This window comes from Aegilops tauschii, chromosome 5, assembly GCF_002575655.3.
Source record: "Aegilops tauschii subsp. strangulata cultivar AL8/78 chromosome 5, Aet v6.0, whole genome shotgun sequence".
In the NCBI taxonomy this organism is placed as follows: Eukaryota; Viridiplantae; Streptophyta; class Magnoliopsida; order Poales; family Poaceae; genus Aegilops; species Aegilops tauschii.
This window is the reverse complement of record NC_053039.3, coordinates 377,787,766-377,813,636: the sequence shown is the minus strand read 5'-3', so window position 1 is coordinate 377,813,636 and position 25,871 is coordinate 377,787,766. Positions and strand designations below refer to the sequence as shown.

The 25,871-nt window shown below is 47.7% G+C and overlaps 1 long non-coding RNA gene across 1 annotated transcript; it reads right to left on the bottom strand.

Annotated features, from left to right (window-relative positions):
• Window positions 1-2,587: 2,587 nt before the first annotated feature.
• LOC109735204 (uncharacterized) lies at window positions 2,588-25,367 on the bottom strand. The gene is made up of 3 exons (XR_012184906.1): window positions 24,939-25,367; window positions 23,274-24,687; window positions 2,588-2,798 (listed from the first exon to the last, which is right to left on the bottom strand). It is a non-coding gene; the product is annotated as an uncharacterized lncRNA (long non-coding RNA).
• Between the last annotated feature and the right edge of the window lie 504 nt (window positions 25,368-25,871).

The window sequence follows — 25,871 nt, the reverse complement described above, 5'->3', positions numbered from 1 at the left end:
TTGACCTTCGGGGAGGGGAAACATACCTCATAATTTTTGTGTAAATAGCATGGTATTTTTTATGTACGGGGACCTGATAAGTTACACACAAGCACTATGGTAACATTGACTAGAGGGAGAAGTGTTGTTGGAACATAAACGACACACCTGATAACTTACCTTCAAAAATCATGGTATCTTGGACATTAACATTTAACAACCTAAGATGTTTAGCATGAGTAGCCTGGTAAATTTAGTGTGCATTACCTGATAAATCTAGCACGAGTAGGCTGATCTCTACTTCTAATGGAGCAGTCGGTAGTCTTGCTTCTAGATTTTTTTCGTCCCACCTCCCATGGTTTTTTTTGTACCTCCTCCCACCTTTGCTGGTTTTTTTCGTAGATTTTTTTTGTCCCCTCCCCCCACTTCATCGGTTTATTCGCGTCACCCTCTCACACAACGAAAGAGATCTGAACAGATCAGAACTTTCCATACTGGCGCAAGTTATTTAGTAATATAGAATCAATCACGAACAATCTCTAAAGATCAAATCTAAATTAATTAACCTAACTTAAATCACTCAATCACATTAATTAGAAAACAAATATTTGATTTTCAGAAAAATCGCTCAATCACATTAACCTTACCTTAACTCACGGATGGTAATCAGTCTCCAAACAAAGGAAACAATACATCGAGGGAGCAGTAAATAAACTCCCTTTCTTATGACATGTATATGATCTTCTCTTCCCTCTCCGTTGTCGAGCGTTCTTGATTCTCGAGGCCGATGCTTGGGCTGCGTCACTGGGTCGCGACGGTGTCGGAGGACGAGGACGGCGAGGCCGGGTGTCGTGGCACCGCGTTGGCCATGGCCGGTGAAGGGGGCGAAGAAGGGTGGCTTCCCTGGCCTTGGCTGTGGCCGTGGCCCTGGGAGTTGGTGCGGTGGAAGCGGCACTTGAAGGACCCGGCGTGGGTGGCCGGCGCGCAGACGCACTTGGAAGCGGGCCCGTGGCCCGCGCCGGACGGCGCCGACGCCGACCCGGGCCACCTCCTCCGCGTATTCTTGAAGCTGTGGCTGGCCGATTTACATGAAATTAATTCCCTCAGTTATGGTGGCAAATATAATACACATAATCTATAATTTTATGCACTAGCGTGTGTGTGTGAAATAAATGGATTATGGTCCCGTACCCAGTAAGATGGATATGTGTGTGTGTTAGAGAGAGAGAGGGAGAGGGGAGAGAGAGTGAGGAAGAGGGAGGGAGAGAATGTGTGTGTGAGGATTTGATGGTAAAAAAGGTCGCCAATGTCACTTGATATGTATGAGAATATTAATATTGAACTTTTAAAATTAATGTGGCCCCGTTGCAACGCACGGGCGTTCTTCTAGTATATCTAGCATGAGCAGTTTTGTTCCAGTTACTTCAAACATAGTTATATGTATACAAATTAGATGTGAATCGATAAACATCCATAAATGATTCGTTAGTCCAGTTGGTTAGCAGAGATAGGCTTGAAAGGAGAGGTCTTTAGGTTCAACTCCTGCTTTGTACGGATTTTTTTTCAAAGAGAAGAAACTAGATGAGGAAAAAAAGCAGAGAATGTGCGCTGGTGGGATTAGTGATCAAGCGGGGTGCTGGTGGGATTAGCGATCGTGAAAAAAAACTGAAACATGCGCCGGTGGCGATCGAGCGCCGGGGGGGCTGGCTGGCGGGAGTAGCGATCGTGAAAAAAACAGAAACGTGGGCCGGTGGCCTGGTGGGTTTACCGATCACGTTGGATCAACGATCGTGCGGAGGGTCGTTCGGATCTGTCCATGTAAGCAGAACGTTTGGACGTTATCATAGTTCTTTTCTGAAAAAGTAAATAAAACTGGTTTTCCTAAAAAACTTTTAGAAACTCGTTTTCCAGTGGCATCTAATTCTCCACATCCAAACAAACAGGGGAGGCCATTATGGTCGTAGGCAGTTGGCGTTCGATGAACAGTACCTCGTCGCGGTTGTAGGCTGTTGGCGCTCGATGAACATGACCCTGTGGATGTTGTTTCACGGTATGCCACACCCCAGCTGGTTGGGGGGTCGGTGAACATGACCTCGTTGAGACCATCCCACTAGGTGGGGGGGCTGGCTGGTGGGAGTAGCGATCGTGAAAAAAACAGAAACGTGGGCCGGTGGCCTGGTGGGTTTACCGATCACGTTGGATCAACGATCGTGCAGAGGGTCGTTCGGATCTGTCCATGTAAGTAGAACGTTTAGACGTTATCATAGTTCTTTTCTGAAAAAGTAAATAAAACTGGTTTTCCTAAAAAACTTTTAGAAACTCGTTTTCCAGTGGCATCTAATTCTCCACATCCAAACAAACAGGGGAGGCCATTACGGTCGTAGGCAGTTGGCGTTCGATGAACAGTACCTCATCGCGGTTGTAGGCTGTTGGCGCTCGATGAACATGACCCTGTGGATGCTGTTTCACAGTATGCCACACCCCAGCTGGTTGGGGGGTCGGTGAACATGACCTCGTTGAGACCATCCCACTAGTGGCGGAGCCAGGAATTTGCTGATGGGTATTCTTTTAATTTTTTTATGCCAAAGCAACACAATAGAACAATAAATGTACAACAAGATGATAACATTAATGACTCAATGACCATACATCAATAATAGTAGCAAAATATCATTGTCGCAATATCTCTAACAATTAAGAAAAATTACAAATAGCAAAGAAAATTACAATATAATTTTACGATCCCTTTCTGGAAGAGATTGATGACATCCTCATCTTTCACTTGCCTGAAGAATTCTCTCTCAACGAATGTAACCAAGCTATTGTGTTGGGGAACGTAGCAGAAATTCAAAATTTTCTACGCATCACCAAGATCAATCTATGGAGTAATCTAGCACCGAGGGGAAGGGGAGTGCATCTACATACCATTGTAGATCGCGATGCGGAAGCGTTGCAAGAACGCGGATGAAGGAGTCGTACTCGTAGCGATTCAGATCGCGGTTGATTCCGATCTAAGCGCCGAACCACGGCGCCTCCGCGTTCAACACACGTGCAGCCCGGTGACGTCTCCCACGCCTTGATCCAGCAAGGAGAGAGGGAGAGGTTGGGGAAGACTCCGTCCAGTAGCAGCACAACGGCATGGTGGTGATGGAGGAGCGTGGCACTCCAGCAGGGCTTCGCCAAGCACTGCGAGAGACGAGGAGGGGGAGGGGTAGGGCTGCGCCAAGAGAGAGATGTTCTCATGTCTGTGGCAGCCCCAAAACCCCCACCATATATAGGGGAGGGGGAGGGGCTGCGCCCCCATCTAGGGTTCCCCCCCAAGGGGTGCGGCCAGCCCTAGATGGGACTTGGAGGGGCGGCCAAGGGGGGAGAGGGGGGGCGCACCACTAGGTGGGCCTTAGGCCCATCTGAGCCTAGGGTTTCCCCCTTCCCCCTTTCCCTGCGCCTTGGGCCTCTTGTGGGGGGCGCACCAGCCCACCTGGGGCTGGTCCCCTCCCACACTTGGCCCACGCAGCCCTCTGGGGCCGGTGGCCCCACCTGGTGGACCCCCGGGACCCTCCCGGTGGTCCTGGTACGTTACCGGTAGCACCCGAAACTTTTCCGGTGACCAAAACAGGACTTCCCATATATAAATCTTTACCTCCGGACCATTCCGGAACTCCTCATGATGTCCGGGATCTCATACGGGACTCCGAACAACATTCGGTAACCACGTATATCTATTCCCTATAACCCTAGCGTCATCGAACCTTAAGTGTGTAGACCCTACGGGTTCGGGAACCATGCAGACATGACCGAGACGTTCTCCGCCAATAACCAACAGCGGGATCTGGATACCCATGTTGGCTCCCACATGTTCCACGATGATCTCATCGGATGAACCGTGATGTCGGGGATTCAATCAATCTCGTATACAATTCCCTTTGTCAATCGATATGTTACTTGCCCGAGATTCGATCGTCGGTATCCCGATACCTTGTTCAATCTCGTTACCGGCAAGTCTCTTTAGTCGTTCCGTAACACATCATCCCATGATCAACTCCTTGGTCACATTGTGCACATTATGATGATGTCCTACCGAGTGGGCCCAGAGATACCTCTCCGTTTACACGGAGTGACAAATCCCAGTCTCGATTCGTGCCAACCCAACAGACACTATCGGAGATACCTGTAGTGCACCTTTATAGTCACCCAGTTACGTTGTGACGTTTGGTACACCCAAAGCATTCCTACGGTATCCGGGAGTTGCACAATCTCATGGTCTAAGGAAATGATACCTGACATTAGAAAAGCTCTTAGCAAACGAACTACACGATCTTGTGCTAGGCTTAGGATTGGGTCTTGTCCATCACATCATTCTCCTAATGATGTGATCCCGTTATCAACGACATCCAATGTCCATGGTCAGGAAACTGTAACCATCTATTGATCAACGAGCTAGTCAACTAGAGGCTTACTAGGGACATGGTGTTGTCTATGTATCCACACATGTATCTGAGTTTCCTATCAATACAAATTCTAGCATGGATAATAAACGATTATCATGAACAAGGAAATATAATAATAACCAATTTGTTATTGCCTCTAGAGCATATTTCCAACAGTCTCCCACTTGCACTAGAGTCAATAATCTAGTTCACATCACCATGTGATTAACACTCACAGGTCACATCACCATGTGACTAACATCCAAAGAGTTTACTAGAGTCAACAATCTAGTTCACATCACTATGTGATTAACACTCAATGAGTTCTGGTTTGATCATGTTATGCTTGAGAGAGATTGTAGTCAACGGGTCTGCAACATTCAAATCCCTATGTATTTCGCAAAACTTTATGTCATATCGTAGATGCTGCTACCACGTTCCACTTGGAGCTATTCCAAATTGTTGCTCCATTATACGTATCCAGTATCTCTACTCAGAGCTATCCGGATAGGTGTTAAGCTTGCATCGACGTAACTCTTTACGTCGAACTCTTTATCACCTCCATAACCGAGAAACATTTCCTTATTCCTCTAAGGATAATTTTGACCGCTATCTAGTGATCTACTCCTGGATCACCTTTGTACCCTCTTGCCAGACATGTGTCAAGGCACACTTCATGTGCGGTACACAGCATAGCATACTGTAGAGCCTACGTCTAAAGCATAGGGGACGACCTTCGTCCTTTCTCTCTCTTCTGCTGTGGTCAGGTCTTGAGTCTTACTCAATACTCACACCTTGTAACACAGCCAAGAACTCCTTCTTTGCTGGTCTATTTTGAACTCCTTCAAAATCTTGTCACGGTATGTATTGAAAGTACTATTAAGCGGTTTTTGATCTATCCTTATAGATCTTGATGCTCAATGTCCAAGTAGCTTAATCCAGGTTTTCCATTGAAAACACTTTTCAAATAACCTTGTATGCTTTCCAGAAATTCTACATCATCTCTGATCAACAATATGTCAACAACATATACTCAACAGAAATTCTATAGTGCTCCCACTCACTTCTTTGGAAATACAAGTTTCTCATAAACTTTGTATAAACCCAAAATCTTTGATCATCTCATCAAAGCGTACATTCCAACTCCGAGATGCTTACTCCGGTCCTTAGAAGGATTGCTGGAGCATTGCATACTTGTTAGCATCTTTCAGGATTGACAAAACCTTCTGGTTGTATCACATACAACCTTTCCTCAAGAAATCATCGAGGAAACAATGTTTTGACATCCTATCTGCAAGATTTCATAAATAATGCAGTAACTGCTAATATAATTCCAACAGACTCTTAGCATCGCTACGAGTGAGAAAGTCTCATCGTAGTCAACTCCTTGAACTTGTCGGAAAACATCTTAACGACAAGCCGAGCTTTCTTAATGGTGACACTTACCATCATTGTCTGTCTTCCTTTTAAAATCCATCTGCACCCAACAGCCTTGCGACTATCAAGTATTTCTTCCAAAGTCTATACTTTGCTTTTATACATGGATCCTCTCGGATTTTATGGCCTCGAGCCATTCATCGGAATCCGGGCCCACCATTGCTTCTCCATAGCTCGTAGGTTCATTGTTGTCTAGCAACATGACTTCCAAGACAGGATCACGTACTACTCTGAAGTAGTACGCATCCTCGTCGTCCTATGAGGTTTGGTAGTGACTTGATCCGAAGTTTCATGATCACTATCATAAGCTTCCACTTCAATTGGTGTAGGTGCCACAGGAACAACTTCCTGTGCCCTGCTACACACTAGTTGAAGTTATGGTTCAATAACCTCATCAAGTCTCCACCATCCTCCCACTCAATTCTTTCGAGAGAAACTTTTTCTCGAGAAAGGACCTGTTTACTTCCAGATCTGAAACAGGAGGTATACCCAACTGTTTTGGGTATTCTATGAAGATGCATTTATCCGCTTTGGGTTCGAGCTTATCAGCCTGAAACTTTTTCACATAAGCATCGCAGCCCCAAACTTTTAAGAAACAACAACTTATGTTTCTCTAAATGGTGTCGTCTCAACGGAATTGCGTGGTGCCCTATTTAAAGTGAATGTGGTTGTCTCTAACGCCTAACCCATAAACGATAGTGGTATAGAGACATCATGGTATGCACCATATCCAATAGGGTGCAGTTATGATGTTCGGACACACCATCACATTGTGGTGTTCCAGGCGGTATTAATTGTGAAACACTTTCCACAATGTCTTAATTGTGTGCCAAACTCGTAACTCAGATATCTCTATGATCATATCATAGACATTTTATCCTCTTGTCACGACGATCTTCAACTTCACTCTGAAATTACTTGAACCTTTCAATAATTCAGACTTGTGTTTCATCAAGTAAATATTCTCAACATCTACTCAAATCATCTGTGAAGTAAGAACATATCGATATCCACTGCGTGCCTCAGCACTCATTGGACTGCACACATCAAATGTATTACTTCCAACAAGTTGCTCTCTTGTTCCATCTTACTGAAAACGAGGCCTTTCAGTCATCTTGCCCATGTGGTATGATTTGCATGTCTCAAGTGATTCAAAACAAGTGAGTCCAAACGATCCATCTGCATGGAGTTTCTTCATGCATATATACCAATAGACATGGTTCGCATGTCTCAATCTTTTCAAAAACGAGTGAGTCCAAAGATCCATCTACATGGAGCTTCTTCATGCGTTCTATACCAATATGACTCAAATGGCAGTGTCACAAGTATGTGGTACTATCATTACTATTTTATATATTTTTGGCACGAACATGTGTATCACTGCGATCGAGATTCATTTTAGGTGCAAGACCATTGAAGGTATTATTCAAATAAACAGAGTAACCATTATTCTCCTTAAATGAATAACTGTATTGCGATAAACATAATCCAATCATGTTTATGCTCAACGCAAACACCAAATAACAATTATTTAGGTTTAACACCAATCTCGATGGTAGAGGGAGCATGCGATGCTTGATCACATCAACCTTGGAAACACTTCCAACACATATCGTCATCTCACCTTTAGCTAGTCTCCGTTTATTCCGCAGATTTTATTTTGAGTTACTAACACTTAGCAACCGAACCGGTATCTAATACCCTGGTGCTGCTAGGAGTACTAGTAAAGTACACATTCATATAATGTATATCCAATATACTTCTGTCGACCTTGCCTGCCTTCTCATCTACCAAGTATCTAGGGTAGTTCTGCTTCAGTGACCGTTTCCCTCATTACAGAAGCACTTAGTCTCGGGTTTGGGTTCAACCTTGGGATTCTTCACTAGAGCAGCAAATGATTTGTTGTTTCATGAAGTATCCCTTTTGCCCTTGCCCTTCTAGAAACTAGTGGTTTTACTAACCATCAACAATTGATGCTCCTTCTTGATTTCTACTTTCGCGGTGTCAAACATCGCGAGTTGCTCAAGGATCATCATGCCTATCCCTGATATGTTATAGTTCATCACGAAGCTCTAATAGCTTGGTGGCAGTGACTATGGAGAACCATCACTATCTTATCTGGAAGATTAACTCCCACTCGATTCAAGCGATTGTGGTACTCAGACAATCTGAGCACATGCTCAACGATTGAGCTTTTCTCCCTTAGTCTGCAGGCTTAAGAAACTTGTCAGAGGTCTCATACCTCTTGACGTGGGCACTAGTCTGAAATCTCAATTTCAGTCTTCGGAACATCTCATATGTTCTGCGACGAAAAACGTCTTTGGTGCCACAATTCTAAACCGTTAGCATTACGCACTGAACTATCACGTAGTCATCAAAACGTGTATGTCGGATGTTTCGCAACATCTACAGACGACGCTGAGGTTCGGCACACCGAGCGGTACATTAAGGACATAAGCCTTCTGTGCAGCAATGAGGACAATCCTTAGTTTACGGACCCAGTCCGCATAATTGCTACTATCAACTTTCAACTAAATTTTTCTCTAGGAACATATCTTAAACAGTAGAACTAAAGCGTAAGCTATGACATAATTTGCAAAGACCTTTTGACTATGTTCATGATAATTAAGTTCATCTGATTATTTAATGAACTCCCACTCAGATAGACATCCCTCTAGTCATCTAAGTGATACATGATCCGAGTCAAACTAGGCCGTGTCCGATCATCACGTGAGACGGACTAGTCATCATCGGTGAACATCTCCATGTTGATCGCATCTATTATACGACTCATGTTCGACCTTTCGATCTCTTGTGTTCCGAGGCCATGTCTGTACATGCTAGGCTCGTCAAGTCAACCTAAGTGTTTCGCATGTGTTCCGAGGCCATGTCTGTACATGCTAGGCTTGTCAACACCCGTTGTATCCGAACGTTAGAATCTATCACACCCGATCATCACGTGGTGCTTCGAAACAACGAACCTTCGCAACGGTGCACAGTTAGGGGGAACACGTCTCTTGAAATTTTAGTGAGGGATCATCTTATTTATGCTACCGTCGTTCTAAGCAAATAAGATGTAAACATGACAAACATCACATGCAAATCATAAAGTGACATGATATGGCCGATATCATCTTGCGCCTTTTGATCTCCATCTTTGAGGCGCGGCATGATCACCTTCGTCACCGGCATGACACCATGATCTCCATCATCATGATCTCCATCATTGTGTCTTCATGAAGTTGTCTCGCCAACTATTACTTCTACTACTATGGCTAACGGTTAGCAATAAAGTAAAGAAATTACATGGCGTTTTTCATTGACACGCAGGTCATACAATAAATTAAGAAAACTCCTATGGCTCCTGCCGGTTGTCATACTCATCGACATGCAAGTCGTGATTCCTATTACAAGAACATGATCAATCTCATACATCACATATATCATTCATCACATCCTTTTGGCCATATCACATCACATAGCATACCCTGCAAAAACAAGTTAGACGTCCTCTAATTGTTGTTGCATGTTTTACGTGGCTGCTATGGGTTTCTAGCAAGAACGTTTCTTACCTACGCAAAAACCACAACGTGATATGCTAATTTCTATTTACCCTTCATAAGGACCCTTTTCATCGAATCCGATCCGACTAAAGTGGGAGAGACAGACACCCGCTAGCCACCTTATGTAACTAGTGCATGTCAGTCGGTGGAACCTGTCTCACGTAAGTGTACGTGTAAGGTCGGTCCGGGCCGCTTCATCCCACGATGCCGCCGAATCAAGATAAGACTAGTAACGACAAGTAAATTGACAAAATCGACGCCCAAAACTACTTTGTGTTCTACTCGTGCATAGAAACTACGCATAGACCTAGCTCATGATGCCACTGTTGGGGAACATAGCAGAAATTCAAAATTTTCTACGCATCACCAAGATCAATCTATGGAGTAATCTAGCAACGAGGGGAAGGGGAGTGCATCTACATACCATTGTAGATCGCGATGCGGAAGCGTTGCAAGAACGCGGATGAAGGAGTCGTACTCGTAGCGATTCAGATCGCGGTTGATTCCGATCTAAGCGCCGAACCACGGCGCCTCCGCGTTCAACACACGTGCAGCCCGGTGACGTCTCCCACGCCTTGATCCAGCAAGGAGAGAGGGAGAGGTTGGGGAAGACTCCGTCCAGCAGCAGCACAACGGCATGGTGGTGATGGAGGAGCGTGGCACTCCAGCAGGGCTTCGCCAAGCACTATGAGAGACGAGGAGGGAGAGGGGTAGGGCTGCGCCAAGAGAGAGATGTTCTCATGTCTGTGGCAGCCCCAAAACCCCCACTATATATAGGGGAGGGGGAGGGGCTGCGCCCCCATCTAGGGTTCCCCCCCAAGGGGTGCGGCCAGCCCTAGATGGGACTTGGAGGGGCGGCCAAGGGGGGAGAGAGGGGGGCGCACCACTAGGTGGGCCTTAGGCCCATCTGAGCCTAGGGTTTCTGTCACGACCGGATTTTTGGGATATTAATTTCCCAGAAAGCGGCCTTTGTGCTCACCAGCCCCAGGATTACTGTTAGCTGATGAGGCACCAACTTGATACAAGAATTCCAAGCAAAGTACAAAATATGTAGTACAAGACCATTGTGGCCTAGGAGTACAGCACTTGGTTTCTAGTGGTTGATGGCGGAAGCGGTTTGTGGTTCATCTGCATCTATGGGACTCCATTTCCCACAAGAACAGCTGACCAGGATAACTCCTATCTTCGCGAGGCTGCTATCAACACTGCGTAGGTTCCGGGGCTGTCGTCGTAACGCTCTCCCCATGCGCGAAATCTGGCCAAGACAATAGCCAGGGACAAGCCAGTGAGTACGTTTGAATGTACTCGCAAACATTAGGAACACGGGTATAATATAACAAGGGGTAATCATGCTCCGAAATATTTTTATGATGATAACGTCTGTCACAAAAATCTGTGATGCTCGCATGCAGGGAAAAATATGAACATGCAATGCGGGAGAAAAACAGAATGTACTGACCGAGTGTCTGAAATGACTCCTTGAAAGGTTGCAAATAAATTAACAATGCCGCAGTCGGGCGTCTGAGCGACACCACAGAAAGGGCTTATAAAGGATAAATAAATAACAAACATGCCGCAGCCGGGCGTCTGAGCGACACCACATAAAGGGCTTATAAAGGATAAATAAATAACAAACATGCCGCAGTCGGGCGTCTGAACGACACCACATAAAGGGCTTATAAGGGATAAATAAATAACAAACATGCCACAGTCGGGCGTCTGAGCGACACCACATAAAGGGCTTATATAAGAATAATCGTAGTGAATATCCAGGAGGTAGAACCGTCCCAGGGATACTCAATAAATTCAAATAATGAAAATGGTTAGTCCATAAAAATAATAATCATAATCCTCATGTGTCACAGGTCATAAACAATAGCTAGTCTAGCCGTTCCTCCATCCGAAGACCGTCACTAGATTCTAATTAAGCTGTTCTCCATCCGAAAACCGTTTCCATGATCCAGTTTAACCGTTTCTCCATCCGAAAACCATCACTAGATCCACCTCAGACTGTAGTCCTTACCCATGAACATGGCTATCCGAATGGATATATTCTCTGCAGAGGGTGTACTATTTACCCACGAGTAACGAATTTATTTAGTCCATCGGGACTAATTCCGCCTACGGCCTTTTAATTGAAAACACGCCTGACCTGCACACACCAGCTTAACTTACCGGTGTCTGGAATCACCCACGACACCTGCCAAGCAAAACTCTAAGTGGGGAGGCTACAACCTCGACGTAGCATGGGATCAAATTTATATACGCGCGCTCTAAGGGGTGCCCCCCTCTCGGTCCCAACCGGAAACACCCATGCCCCCGGACCAGGTGGCCTGCCTACCGGATGCACCCGGTATCTTCCACCATGGCCTCTCTGTACGGTGTGTGCTTTGGTAAGGGGTTGACAACTTACTGAACCATACCCTACCTGCGGCAGGGACAAGTGGTAGTACAAAACAAGTAGTGGAAGATACTAACCAAGACTCGACCTACGGCCAACTCAGGAGGTCCAAGCATTCTCCAACAATATTACCATTAACAGATAAACTCACCACTCATCAAGCCTCACCATACCATACCGGACATACTCGTCTCGACGAGGGACTAGGGAAAAGCCCGTGTCTACCCAAGACCACGACTTTCCCGGCTGCCTTCCGGTATGCATGAGAAGCTCACGAGGATGGTCACTATCACCAGCATATCCATTGCTAACAACAAAACATCTCCAAAATGCACTCATGCGTGAGACTTTATCGTTACATAAAGATAACGTATACTCCAAGCCCAAGTGGTGTTGTAACCAATCAAAACACCACACAAAAATATTATGCCAGAGTTCAGAATGCTTGCCTTCAAGAGTATGCAAAGGGTGCACTTTTTGAAAGCTTTCTTCTCTCCCCATTTCCTATTTTGAAAAATATAATCAAATACAAATATTTCAAATACAGTGCAAAAAGTTGTCTCAATTTTTTTTTGAAATAAATCCTAAAATAAACTAGATGAAATTTGAGAGAGGTAGGAAAAAGAATCAACTCATTTGGAGTTTTATTTTAAAAGATATAGCCAGTCAAAGTTTGGTCAAATCTCTGTTTTAAATAAAACCAGAAAAAGGAAAACGTTTCGGGGCGCTTACGCTTTCGGGGTAGGGGATACGTACTCTCGGAAATACGCTTCCACTTAAGCCAGCGTGGGTGGCGCGGGGGTCACTGACAGTGGGTCCAGAGGGCCCACTGGTCAGGTTTGACCATTCTCTTCTCTCCCTCCTCTTCTCTGCCCGCACGGGAGCGGGACTCCGGCGATCGCCGGCGACGAACGGCGGCTCCTCGAGGGCTCCTGAGGGCAGGGATGGACCCGCCAGACCGGGGCGGTCCTCTCGGTGGTTCTTGGGTCGACGGTGGTGGGAGGAGTCGCCGGCGGCGAGCTCCGCGGCGGAGAGGGCTACGGGAGTGAAGTGAGTTTAGGGCCCCGGTGGTCTCCGATCGAGGGTGAGGCGCTGGGCAGCTCCGCAAGGACAAGAGGAAGCGATTGGTGGCGCTGGATGCGCGGGGGAGTGGCTGGTTGCGACGAATGGCACCGGAAGGCAGCGGCGGCCGAACCGGCCGGAGTTGGGGAAGATGGCCTCTCCCGGCCAATCCACTGCTTGGGGAGCACAAGGGGGAAAGTCTGAGGTCGCCTGAGGTCTTGAACGAGCTCGGGGATCCCTTAAATAGGCGCTCGAGGCTGATCCCGTGGCGGCTGAGGATAAGAACGCCGGCGACCGCGGTGCTGTAGCTGCAGGGCGAGGTGGCGGCGACGAGCGCGTGCCGACGGGCTTCGGGATAAGCTCGAGCTGTTCACCGGGGCAGCTGGCGTGCTGGCGTGGTTTGGGCGGCGCCGTCCATGGCAGAGGCTCGCTGCCGACGCCGGCGTGCCGCCAAAAGCTCTGCCAGCGGCGCTATAGGGCGCCAGGGGTGGCGTGGAGAGTGGGCGAGCGTAGTGCGCGTCTCAGCGGGTGAGCTGGGGCCAGGGACGGGACGCGTCGGGGGCGGCAGTGCGGCGTGGCGGCTCGGTGCGCACGCGTGCAAAACGTGCGCTCTGGGCGCGCCCAGAGCACGCACGGGACGTGCTCGACGAAATGCCAGGGCGGCCTAGAGTGCGAGGGTGAGGCTGGCACTTAACAGGACTAGGTTATGGGTAGCCAGGAGCTTAGTGGACAAGGTTGCTGGGTCAGGGGATCAAGATCATAGTGCAAACTAGGAAACATGCCCAAAACTGACTGTGCACACCAAGTGTTCGACAGAATGCCAAGTGCACTTAGGCAACTCTTGGAGTGGCCAAAATCTCCAGATCAGGGTCTCCTTGGATGTGGGTGGTGATGGCAAGGTCATTTGGGCAAAACCAGAAACTTGTTAGTGCAAGCGTTGCAAAACTACAGTTTTGGACAGAAAGAAAAAGGTTTCATTGCATGCACTTAAAATCCTCCAAAGGGTCCACTCTCCTGGACTTAAGGGGTTTGTAGGAAGGGCTACAAGCAGGAAAAAGCTCAGGGTCACTAGAGCAAAATAGAATAGGGTTGCAGTATAAATCACCAAACTGGACCAGAATGGAAAAGAGGTTGATTCACTCAAATGTTTCAAAGAACATCACTGGGTTTTTGCATGAAGTTGAATTATATGCATCTACTGACCTCTCCAAACACCTGGAAGAATTTTTAAAGCAATATTTAAATAGGTTGTAGTGAAAAAATGCCTACTGGCCCAGATTTGAAAAGTTGATGTAGAGCTCAAAATCTCTAATAACCAAAAGATATTTTTGCAAGACATCCCCAAATTTTGGTGGAAATTTTAAAGGCATTTGCCAAATGGTTGAAGTCCAAAACAGGCTCCAAATCCAAAAGAAATCATTTTAAAAGAATAAAGCTCTGAGAAAACAAATCTTGCAATTAAATCCACTGATAAAGAATTGTTTCATAGAGAGAGTATACAAATCCAACAATACTTTTGGAAAGTTTCCACTTGAGGTAAAAATCCACAATATCAAAAGGGGTAAATCTTGACAAATGGAAAAGTTTAATTTCCTGGCAAAATTTTAGTTAGTAAAACAAAGTCAAAATTTTGGGGTGTCACAACACTACCCCCCTTAAGAAAAATCTCGTCCTCGAGATTTGTTAAAAGCTATTTTGAACAAACATTGCCCTTACCCAAAGAAATCATTCAACTGTGTAAAAACAAAGCGGCTACAGTGAGAGGGCAATTAGTGGTGTAAAACCACAGTGTGGACACTGGCGTTGCGTGGAAAAATCTAAGGTCGGGAAAAAAACCCGAGATATTTCTATGCTGGGCACAGTAATTTAGAATAAATTCTAAATTACTAAGATACGCTGATCGCACCCGAGAGCACAGTGCTCTCACTGGCTTGCAGGTGGACCCAGGGCCCACTGTCGGCCTCTTCTTCTACCTCTGGCTCTCTCTTCTCTCTCGCGTGCTCTCCCGCGCTTCCTCCACCGGCGACGCCTAGCGCGTAGGGCATCTAGGCCGTACTGCGGTAGTGCGCGGCGTGCTAGCTGCCGGTGCAGCGTGCACTCACCTCGCGGGCCAGTGCGCTGTCGGCACTGCTCACGGACTCGCCTCCGAACACCGGCGATCGAGCGACGAGTGGCGCTGGTGGACCTCGCCCACCGTACACCGATCTCGAGCTATAAAATGATCACGGTGCTCCTCTCTTCTTCCTCACACCTGGCCTCGTTCCTACTTCTCCTTCCTTCTCCTCCATTGTTGTTAGCAGGAGCTCGAGACGAGGCTCCAATGGCGGAGGCGATGCCGGACTGGTATGTGGTCCTGGTGTGTGGAGGTTTGGCGGTGCTGCTGGGGTTATCCGTGCTCTTGTGCGCGATGATCCTGGATGATCGTCGTGATGCTGCCGCTCGAGTGTTAGCTCTTCGCGGTGGCGGCGATCACGAGGATTAGGTGCGGCATCGAGTGCTAACTGTTGTCGGTGTGCTGGGGCAGCTCGCGTCCGAATGATCACTCACAAATCTCTCTTACTGAGACTGTGGTGTCCTCGGGTGTGATCAGTTAGGCGCAAAATGTGTACGAGGATTTGCAATTAGTGCACAAGGTCGAGTGGTTGAGGTTGTGAGTCTGCTGTTACAGTGCTGTGCGAATAAAAAAAATCTATGTCGTAAAGATATATACGCTGTAGCAACTCGGGGAAAGAAATCTCATTACAAAAAATATTCCGAGAGAAAAAAAAAGTTATAACAAAAATAACAGCAGCAACACTGCTCACATAATTGAAACCAAAACTCGGATTCATCGCACAAATTTGGATACCACGCGCAAGTTACAACACATAAATAAATACTGGGATAATAAACACAGCGGTGACGTTTACAAAGAAAACGGCAAAAAGACAGGGTCCTGAGAAAACGCCTCTGGTACTGGGGCACACTCCTCTTCTATCGGGGGAAGCGGGTTGACCAGTCGATGAATGCGCCTCTCCTGGTCAGGCCTCAGTGGTCTGCCAATAGCGATCCGAGGATTTAAATCAGCGAGGCTCTGGAGATAACCCATTACCCGCTGAGTCAAACGCTCCTGAGCGATAACGTACTGGGCAAGGTTGGCCAGTACTGGATCTCTCTCAATTCGTCCACCGGGAAAAGATGCAACTTCTCCGGGTGCTGCACGACTCGGAAAATAATAATATCCTCGTTCGCTGGCATAGGGTACCGCGAATCGAAGGCGAGCGAGCGCCTCGTACGCAGCAGCTTCTATGGCCATATGCGGAGTCGGCATGGATTTTCCCACGAAGGAAACTTCTGTTGGGTCTTGGTTTGGGTATGCGGGAGGGATGTGCACCACTGCCCAATATTTCGAGGTGGATGGGGTGATCCTCGATTTGAGCAACTCGTACTGGGGTGGATGGGTGGCACTCATGGTACTGCAGGTAAAGTCCCACAATAATTTAACAAAACTACCCGGGGTTGCGTATGGGGTTCTCAGATAAATACTGGGGGTCGGCATGGCAAAGAAATGGCTGTGAGTGCTGCGCACAAGGTGAGGGGTACTCGGCAAGGTCACGAGGTGGCCTTTTTATAGCATTGGGGTTGGGTTATCTACCGTGGTGAAGGGCAACTGGTTGTCGATCCTGTTCTAGGGTCAAAGCCACAGATATACGCATCACATAAATGTGACGCCTTACTGTGGGTGCCGTCGGGGTTGGTCTTGGTAGCTGCGCCCGAAATTTTAAAAATGCAACTGTACGCCAGCGTACATATGCATAGCTACTACTCCAAAACGGGGCGCACAAGCAGACAGCGTTTAATAAAAGCGATACAAGATCACACCATTACAAAGCGTAGGAAAACTAAGGCTCGATACAACTCGAGCGACCTAGTCTACTTCGTTAATGTCTAAGTGGGTTGGCCTGGCGGATGCCGAGGTTTCTCCACGGGTTTCTCCATCGGGATTTGCTGGTTGAGGTTGAGGGGCTGCAGGGTCGGGGTAGTGGTGATGGCCATCGCGGGGGTTGTTGGCCACAATCCCATTGGAACGGGTTCCCAAAAGACGACGGAGCGCTTCTGGGGACACCAAAGCACTCTGGTTGATGGCCGGGGCAGACCTCAAGGGATCAATTGGGTGTCCGAACAGCACGACTGGGTTGTCGGCGTCGGGCTCCACTTCTCCTCTCGCCGGGGCTCGGCGAACCAGTTCTCCACGAGCTGCGATCAGATCAAGGGTGACCTGATCGAACAGTTGTTCTAGTGCGCTTACATAGCGCACCAGATGCAATAGTGCAGGATCTGTCTCGTGATCTCCGTTGGCAACCTGGGGCGGTCTACCATACCCGTCACGACTGGGGTAGTAGTAGAACGAGCGACAGTTAACTCTGGGCGACAAGTGCCGGAGTTGAACTATAGCTTCTCGAGCTGCCAGTTGGATGGCTTGTGGCTCAAAGGAAGTGGTCCTTCCAGTGAACCTGTAGGGACGTTCTGGCGACAGACCCCTACCATAGATGTGCACAGTGGCCTAGTACTGACGGCTCTCACCGTACATGGGTCCTTGGTACACAACATATTCAGGAGGCTCTTCTAATGCATAGGCACGGCGAGTGAGGTTTGCGAGCACGGTCACAAAACCTCCAAGGTTGGTTGCTGTAGTCTCATTGTGAACGATGGGGCCAGGCATCGTGGCTTGGTTTGGGGAAAGGGGTTGTGCCGTGCTGGGTTGAGGCTAGCGTGCCCTTTTTATAGGAAAAGGGGACGGAGTCTTCCTTCGTACGCTTGCGAATGGGACGGGTTGGGTGTCGGTCACTGGCGCGCGATCGACGGGCTAGGCTGATAGGTTGGGCACCGTCCGCCGAAAGGCGTCGGGTCACTGTGGGGCTATCTTACGCGAGAAGCTTGCCGAGGTTAGGTTAAGGTCTGGTGGTTTGGTTAACCTAGGTTTATTGACCTGGCTAAGATAGGATTAGCCAATGGTCAGCCTGGCTCTAATACCAAGTCTGTCATGACCGGATTTTTGGGATATTAATTTCCCAGAAAGCGGCCTTTGTGCTCACCAGCCCCAGGATTACTGTTAGCTGATGAGGCACCAACTTGATACAAGAATTCCAAGCAAAGTACAAAATATGTAGTACAAGACCATTGTGGCCTAGGAGTACAACACTTGGTTTCTAGTGGTTGATGGCGGAAGCGGTTTGTGGTTCATCTGCATCTATGGGACTCCATTTCCCACAAGAACAGCTGACCAGGATAACTCCTATCTTCGCGAGGCTGCTATCAACACTGCGTAGGTTCCGGGGCTGTCGTCGTAACGCTCTCCCCATGCGCGAAATCTGGCCAAGACAATAGCCAGGGACAAGCCAGTGAGTACGTTTGAATGTACTCGCAAACATTAGGAACACGAGTATAATATAACAAGGGGTAATCATGCTCCGAAATATTTTTATGATGATAACGTCTGTCACAAAAATCTGTGATGCTCGCATGCAGGGAAAAATATGAACATGCAATGCGGGAGAAAAACAGAATGTACTGACCGAGTGTCTGAAATGACTCCTCGAAAGGTTGCAAATAAATTAACAATGCCGCAGTCGGGCGTCTGAGCGACACCACAGAAAGGGCTTATAAAGGATAAATAAATAACAAACATGCCGCAGTCGGGCGTCTGAGCGACACCACATAAAGGGCTTATAAAGGATAAATAAATAACAAACATGCCGCAGTCGGGCGTCTGAACGACACCACATAAAGGGCTTATAAGGGATAAATAAATAACAAACATGCCACAGTCGGGCGTCTGAGCGACACCACATAAAGGGCTTATATAAGAATAATCGTAGTGAATATCCAGGAGGTAGAACCGTCCCAGGGATACTCAATAAATTCAAATAATGAAAATGGTTAGTCCATAAAAATAATAATCATAATCCTCATGTGTCACAGGTCATAAACAATAGCTAGTCTAACCGTTCCTCCATCCGAAGACCGTCACTAGATTCTAATTAAGCCGTTCTCCATCCGAATACCGTTTCCATGATCCAGTTAACCGTTTCTCCATCCGAAAACCGTCACTAGATCCACCTCAGACTGTAGTCCTTACCCATGAACATGGCTATCCGAATGGATATATTCTCTGCAGAGGGTGTACTATTTACCCACGAGTAACGAATTTATTTAGTCCATCGGGACTAATTCCGCCTACGGCCTTTTAATTGAAAACACGCCTGACCTGCACACACCAGCTTAACTTACCGGTGTCTGGAATCACCCACGACACCTGCCAAGCAAAACTCTAAGTGGGGAGGCTACAACCTCGACGTAGCATGGGATCAAATTTATATACGCGCGCTCTAAGGGGTGCCCCCCTCTCGGTCCCAACCGGAAACACCCATGCCCCCGGACCAGGTGGCCTGCCTACCGGATGCACCCGGTATCTTCCACCATGGCCTCTCTGTACGGTGTGTGCTTTGGTAAGGGGTTGACAACTTACTGAACCATACCCTACCTGCGGCAGGGACAAGTGGTAGTACAAAACAAGTAGTGGAAGATACTAACCAAGACTCGACCTACGGCCAACTCAGGAGGTCCAAGCATTCTCCAACAATATTACCATTAACAGATAAACTCACCACTCATCAAGCCTCACCATACCATACCGGACATACTCGTCTCGACGAGGGACTAGGGAAAAGCCCGTGTCTACCCAAGACCACGACTTTCCCGGCTGCCTTCCGGTATGCATGAGAAGCTCACGAGGATGGTCACTATCACCAGCATATCCATTGCTAACAACAAAACATCTCCAAAATGCACTCATGCGTGAGACTTTATCGTTACATAAAGATAACGTATACTCCAAGCCCAAGTGGTGTTGTAACCATATCAAAACACCACACAAAAATATTATGCCAGAGTTCAGAATGCTTGCCTTCAAGAGTATGCAAAGGGTGCACTTTTTGAAAGCTTTCTTCTCTCCCCATTTCCTATTTTGAAAAATATAATCAAATACAAATATTTCAAATACAGTGCAAAAAGTTGTCTCAAATTTTTTTGAAATAAATCCTAAAATAAACTAGATGAAATTTGAGAGAGGTAGGAAAAAGAATCAACTCATTTGGAGTTTTATTTTAAAAGATATAGCCAGTCAAAGTTTGGTCAAATCTCTGTTTTAAATAAAACCAGAAAAAGGAAAACGTTTCGGGGCGCTTACGCTTTCGGGGTAAGGGATACGTACTCTCGGAAATACGCTTCCACTTAAGCCAGCGTGGGTGGCGCGGGGGTCACTGACAGTGGGTCCAGAGGGCCCACTGGTCAGGTTTGACCATTCTCTTCTCTCCCTCCTCTTCTCTGCCCGCACGGGAGCGGGACTCCGGCGATCGCCGGCGATGAACGGCGGCTCCTCGAGGGCTCCTGAGGGCAGGGATGGACCCGCCAGACCGGGGCGGTCCTCTCGGTGGTTCTTGAGTCGACGGTGGTGGGAGGAGTCGCCGGCGGCGAGCTCCGCGGCGGAGAGGGCTACGGGAGTGAAGTGAGTTTAGGGCTCCGGTGGTCTCCGATCGAGGGTGAGGCGCTGGGCAGCTCCGCAAGGACAAGAGGAAGCGATTGGTGGCGCTGGATGCGCGGGGGAGTGGCTGGTTGCGACGAATGGCACCGGAAGGCAGCGGCGGCCGAACCGGCCGGAGTTGGGGAAGATGGCCTCTCCCGGCCAATCCACTGCTTGGGGAGCACAAGGGGGAAAGTCTGAGGTCGCCTGAGGTCTTGAACGAGCTCGGGGATCCCTTAAATAGGCGCTCGAGGCTGATCCCGTGGCGGCTGAGGATAAGAACGCCGGCGACCGCGGTGCTGTAGCTGCAGGGCGAGGTGGCGGCGACGAGCGCGTGCCGACGGGCTTCGGGATAAGCTCGAGCTGTTCACCGGGGCAGCTGGCGCGCTGGCGTGGTTTGGGCGGCGCCGTCCATGGCAGAGGCTCACTGCCGACGCCGGCATGCCGCCAAAAGCTCTGCCAGCGGCGCTATAGGGCGCCAGGGGTGGCGTGGAGAGTGGGCGAGCGTAGTGCACGAGCGTAGTGCGCGTCTCAGCGGGCGAGCTGGGGCCAGGGACGGGACGCGTCGGGGGCGGCAGTGCGGCGCGGCGGCTCGGTGCGCGCGCGTGCAAAACGTGCGCTCTGGGCGCGCCCAGAGCACGCACGGGACGTGCTCGACGAAATGCCAGGGCGGCCTAGAGTGCGAGGGTGAGGCTGGCACTTAACAGGACTAGGTTATGGGTAGCCAGGAGCTTAGTGGACAAGGTTGCTGGGTCAGGGGATCAAGATCATAGTGCAAACTAGGAAACATGCCCAAAACTGACTGTGCACACCAAGTGTTCGACAGAATGCCAAGTGCACTTAGGCAACTTTTGGAGTGGCCAAAATCTCCAGATCAGGGTCTCCCTGGATGTGGGTGGTGATGGCAAGGTCATTTGGGCAAAACCAGAAACTTGTTAGTGCAAGCGTTGCAAAACTACAGTTTTGGACAGAAAGAAAAAGGTTTCATTGCATGCACTTAAAATCCTCCAAAGGGTCCACTCTCCTAGACTTAAGGGGTTTGTAGGAAGGGCTACAAGCAGGAAAAAGCTCAGGGTCACTAGAGCAAAATAGAATAGGGTTGCCGTATAAATCACCAAACTGGACCAGAATGGAAAAGAGGTTGATTCACTCAAATGTTTCAAAGAACATCACTGGGTTTTTGCATGAAGTTGAATTATATGCATCTACTGACCTCTCCAAACACCTGGAAGAATTTTTAAAGCAATATTTAAATAGGTTGTAGTGAAAAAATGCCTACTGGCCCAGATTTGAAAAGTTGATGTAGAGCTCAAAATCTCTAATAACCAAAAGATATTTTTGCAAGACATCCCCAAATTTTGGTGGAAATTTTAAAGGCATTTGCCAAATGGTTCCAGTGCAAAACAGGCTCCAAATCCAAAAGAAATCATTTTAAAAGAATAAAGCTCTGAGAAAACAAATCTTGCAATTAAATCCACTGATAAAGAATTGTTTCATAGAGAGAGTATACAAATCCAACAATACTTTTGGAAAGTTTCCACTTGAGGTAAAAATCCACAATATCAAAAGGGGTAAATCTTGACAAATGGAAAAGTTTAATTTCCTGGCAAAATTTTAATTAGTAAAACAAAGTCAAAATTTTGGGGTGTCACAGTTTCCCCCTTCCCCCTTTCCCTGCGCCTTAGGCCTCTTGTGGGGGGGGGGGCGCACCAGCCCACCTGGGGCTGGTCCCCTCCCACACTTGGCCCACGCAGCCCTCTGGGGCCAGTGGCCCCAACTGGTGGACCCCCGGGACCCTCCCGGTGGTCCCGGTACGTTACCGGTAGCACCCGAAACTTTTCCGGTGACCAAAACAGGACTTCCCATATATAAATCTTTACCTCCAGACAATTCCGGAACTCCTCGTGACGTTCGGGATCTCATCCGGGACTCCGAACAACATTCGGTAACCACGTATATCTATTCCCTATAACCCTAGCGTTATCGAACCTTAAGTGTGTAGACCCTACGGGTTCGGGAACCATGCAGACATGACCGAGACGTTCTCCGGCCAATAACCAACATCGGGATCTGGATACCCATGTTGGCTCCCACATGTTCCACGATGATCTCATCGGATGAACCATGATGTCGGGGATTCAATCAATCCCGTATACAATTCCCTTTGTCAATCGGTATGTTACTTGCCCGAGATTCGATCGTCGGTATCCCGATACCTTGTTCAATCTCGTTACCGGCAAGTCTCTTTACTCGTTCCGTAACACATCATCCCGTGATCAACTCCTTGGTCACATTGTGCACATTATGATGATGTCCTACCGAGTGGGCCCAGAGATACCTCTCCGTTTACACGGAGTGAAAAATCTCAGTCTCGATTCGTGCCAACCCAACAGACACTTTCGGAGATACCTGTAGTGCACCTTTATAGCCACCCAGTTACGTTGTGACGTTTGGTACACCCAAAGCATTCCTACGGTATCCGGGAGTTGCACAATCTCATGGTCTAAGGAAATGATACTTGACATTAGAAAAGCTCTTAGCAAACGAACTACACGATCTTGTGCTAGGCTTAGGATTGGGTCTTGTCCATCACATCATTCTCCTAATGATGTGATCCCGTTATCAACGACATCCAATGTCCATGGTCAGGAAACCGTAACCATCAATTGATCGACGAGCTAGTCAACTAGAGGCTTACTAGGGACATGGTGTTGTCTATGTATCCACACATGTATCTGAGTTTCCTATCAATACAAATTCTAGCATGGATAATAAACGATTATCATGAACAAGGAAATATAATAATAACCAATTTGTTATTGCCTCTAGAGCATATTTCCAACAAATTGTTCAAATATTCATCACCCATTTTGTTTCTTAGTGAATTCTTCACGTATTTCATCGAGGAAAATACCCTCTCAACGCTAGCAGTGGCTACCGGAAGAATGAAACCAACTTAAGAAGTTTGTAAACGATATAATATTGTTCTTTCTTTCTTGTCTCAACCATCAAAACTGAAAGCTCACATAGATTCTTCAACTTGCTAAACCTTTTATCCTTACGCACATGAGAAATGAACATGCTTAATTGCCATGGAAGTCTTGACAATTCATCATTTGTAAAATCCTTAGCATAAAACTTTCTAGCAAGCCTAACCAACTTCTCTTTATCATAAGCATCAAATGAATCATGTGGACTGAATGCTGCCATGCAAGTAGTTCAGTGTTTACCTCTTCAAATCTTGCATTCAGCTCTTGAAGTTGCCTATCAATGACACCCACAAACGTTTCAACCTTGAAACGTTGGTAATTCTTTGTGCCATTGAAGCACCCTCTTCTTGGTCTCCCAGCAGGATAGTAAGGAGCCTCCATGTCAACAATTTTGATCTTGTGCTTTACACAAAAAGAAGTGACATTCTCAAGAAAATCATTCCACCCTTCATCTTCTCGCAAGCATTGCAAGTGCAGCTTTGTGAGATCAACAATCTCCATAGCATTAACAATATCTTAATCTTTCTTTTGCAAAGCTCTACCCGAGTCATCGGTGTATTCAAATATTTCTTGCATCAAGTGTGCCATGAAAACAAATTCAAATGTCTGAAATGATGTCAACATAGTCATTGCTGCTACTGCCTCTGTGCCATTATATACTCTTTTGCAATCCTTATGAGAACACGCCTTATTGCCGGATACATAGAGATAACATGGTTGACATTCTGTAGTGAGAGCCCCAACGTTCACAAATGCATCTCCTCCGAGACTTTTTGTTTTATCCTTGAACAAGTAGCAAACAAAGCAGAAAGCAGCCTCTTCTTGCACACTATACTCAAGCCACTTATGATGCTTAAACCAAGTAGGGCAAAAGCGACGGGGATGTCCACTAAAATCTCTGATCTCAAACTTATGATCCTTTGGTTGACAAGCACCCAAGTCAATGCATCTCCTTCTAACTCTACTTGGTCATTGGCATGATACGAAGAAATGGGAAGTCGCTTGCCGGGATCACGTTCCAGAGCTGCCAAATCTGCTTCAAATTGGGGCATTGATTCATCATCTTCATCGACCGCTTCATCATCTTCTACAATTGGAGTTGTCTCCCTCTCCGGTTGCGGAGCTTCGTCATATCTTTGCACTAGTGCTAGCTGCAGATTGCTCTCCAGCTCAACGGAAAGAGAAGTTGGTGTGGACGTAGAAGTTATTTTCCTTGTCTTGAAGATTTGTCCCACATTTCAAATATGCTAACATCCTTCTTCTTCATCTGCATGACAATCACATAAACAAAATAGAAATCAGTGGCAGTGACAATGTGGCATGGCCTAATGTACATGGGGCCAATCAAACACTTCAATTTTCATAGTAAGCAAGAAATGAATCACATAGTAAAGGAAGTTATTGCAATTTCAGTTTACTGCATTTAAATTTACAAGCACTCACTGAATAATCTACAGATTTGTTAGAAACAGAGGGAAATAAACAGAGGTAGTGAGGAACCAAGGTCAGACCTGCTGCCTGCTGCTGCTGGACGGCGCTGTCGCCGGACCTGCTGCCTGCTGCTGCGGGACGGCGCTGAACCGAGGTCGTACTATCGACGGAGGGCGCTGCCGGCAGTCGCCGTGCTGGGGAAGCCGGAGGCGGACTGGCGGCCTGGCGCCTGGCGCCTGGCGGAGTCGCGGAGGATTGGAGGAGAGGGACGGACGGAGGGGAGGGGAGCTGGGGAGGGAGATGGCCGGAGTGGAGGGGAGGAACTGAGGGAGAGGCGAGAGGAGAAGGCCGGCTGTCGGACCAGAATCGCTCGCCACCGCCGCCGGAGCCTCAACTAGCGCTAGGTTAGGGAAAGGGGAAAGGGGATTCGGTCTGCTACTCGCGCACGAGACCAGACACCCGGTCGCTCCTGTCTGGCTCCCCGCATCGCTGCGTCGCTGTGTTTGGGTTGGGCCAAGTCAGTCCACACCGTATATTGATATATGTAGTAAAAAAAATTTTGCACAAAATTCTTTGGTATTCCAGGGAATACCCAGGAATACCCCCAGCTCCGCCATTGCATCCCACCACAGTCGGCTGGCGCTGGATGAACAGAACCTCGCCACCGTCATGCCCCGCGAGAGAGGAGAGGGAGAGTGAGGGAGGGGAGTGACCGAGGGAGCGCTCGGGTTCGACCCAGTCGCTTCGGACAGAGGCCGTTAACGCCGTGTCGTCACCGTTGTCGGCACGTGAGGGAGTAGTCATGTCAAAACGTGCTCAGAAAATAGCTCAGCATTTTTTATTGTTGCCAGAAATTCGATTCGGTGCAAAATGCCATGAATATAAAATTATGCTAATCGTGACATGAATGCGACGGTTGTGTGCATTTTTACTTCAAATGCGACGAGACCGCGTCGTACGGTGACGGGACGGCGGGGGCGGAGCAACCGAGAGAGACGGAGAAGCTGGCAGCAGTCTCGC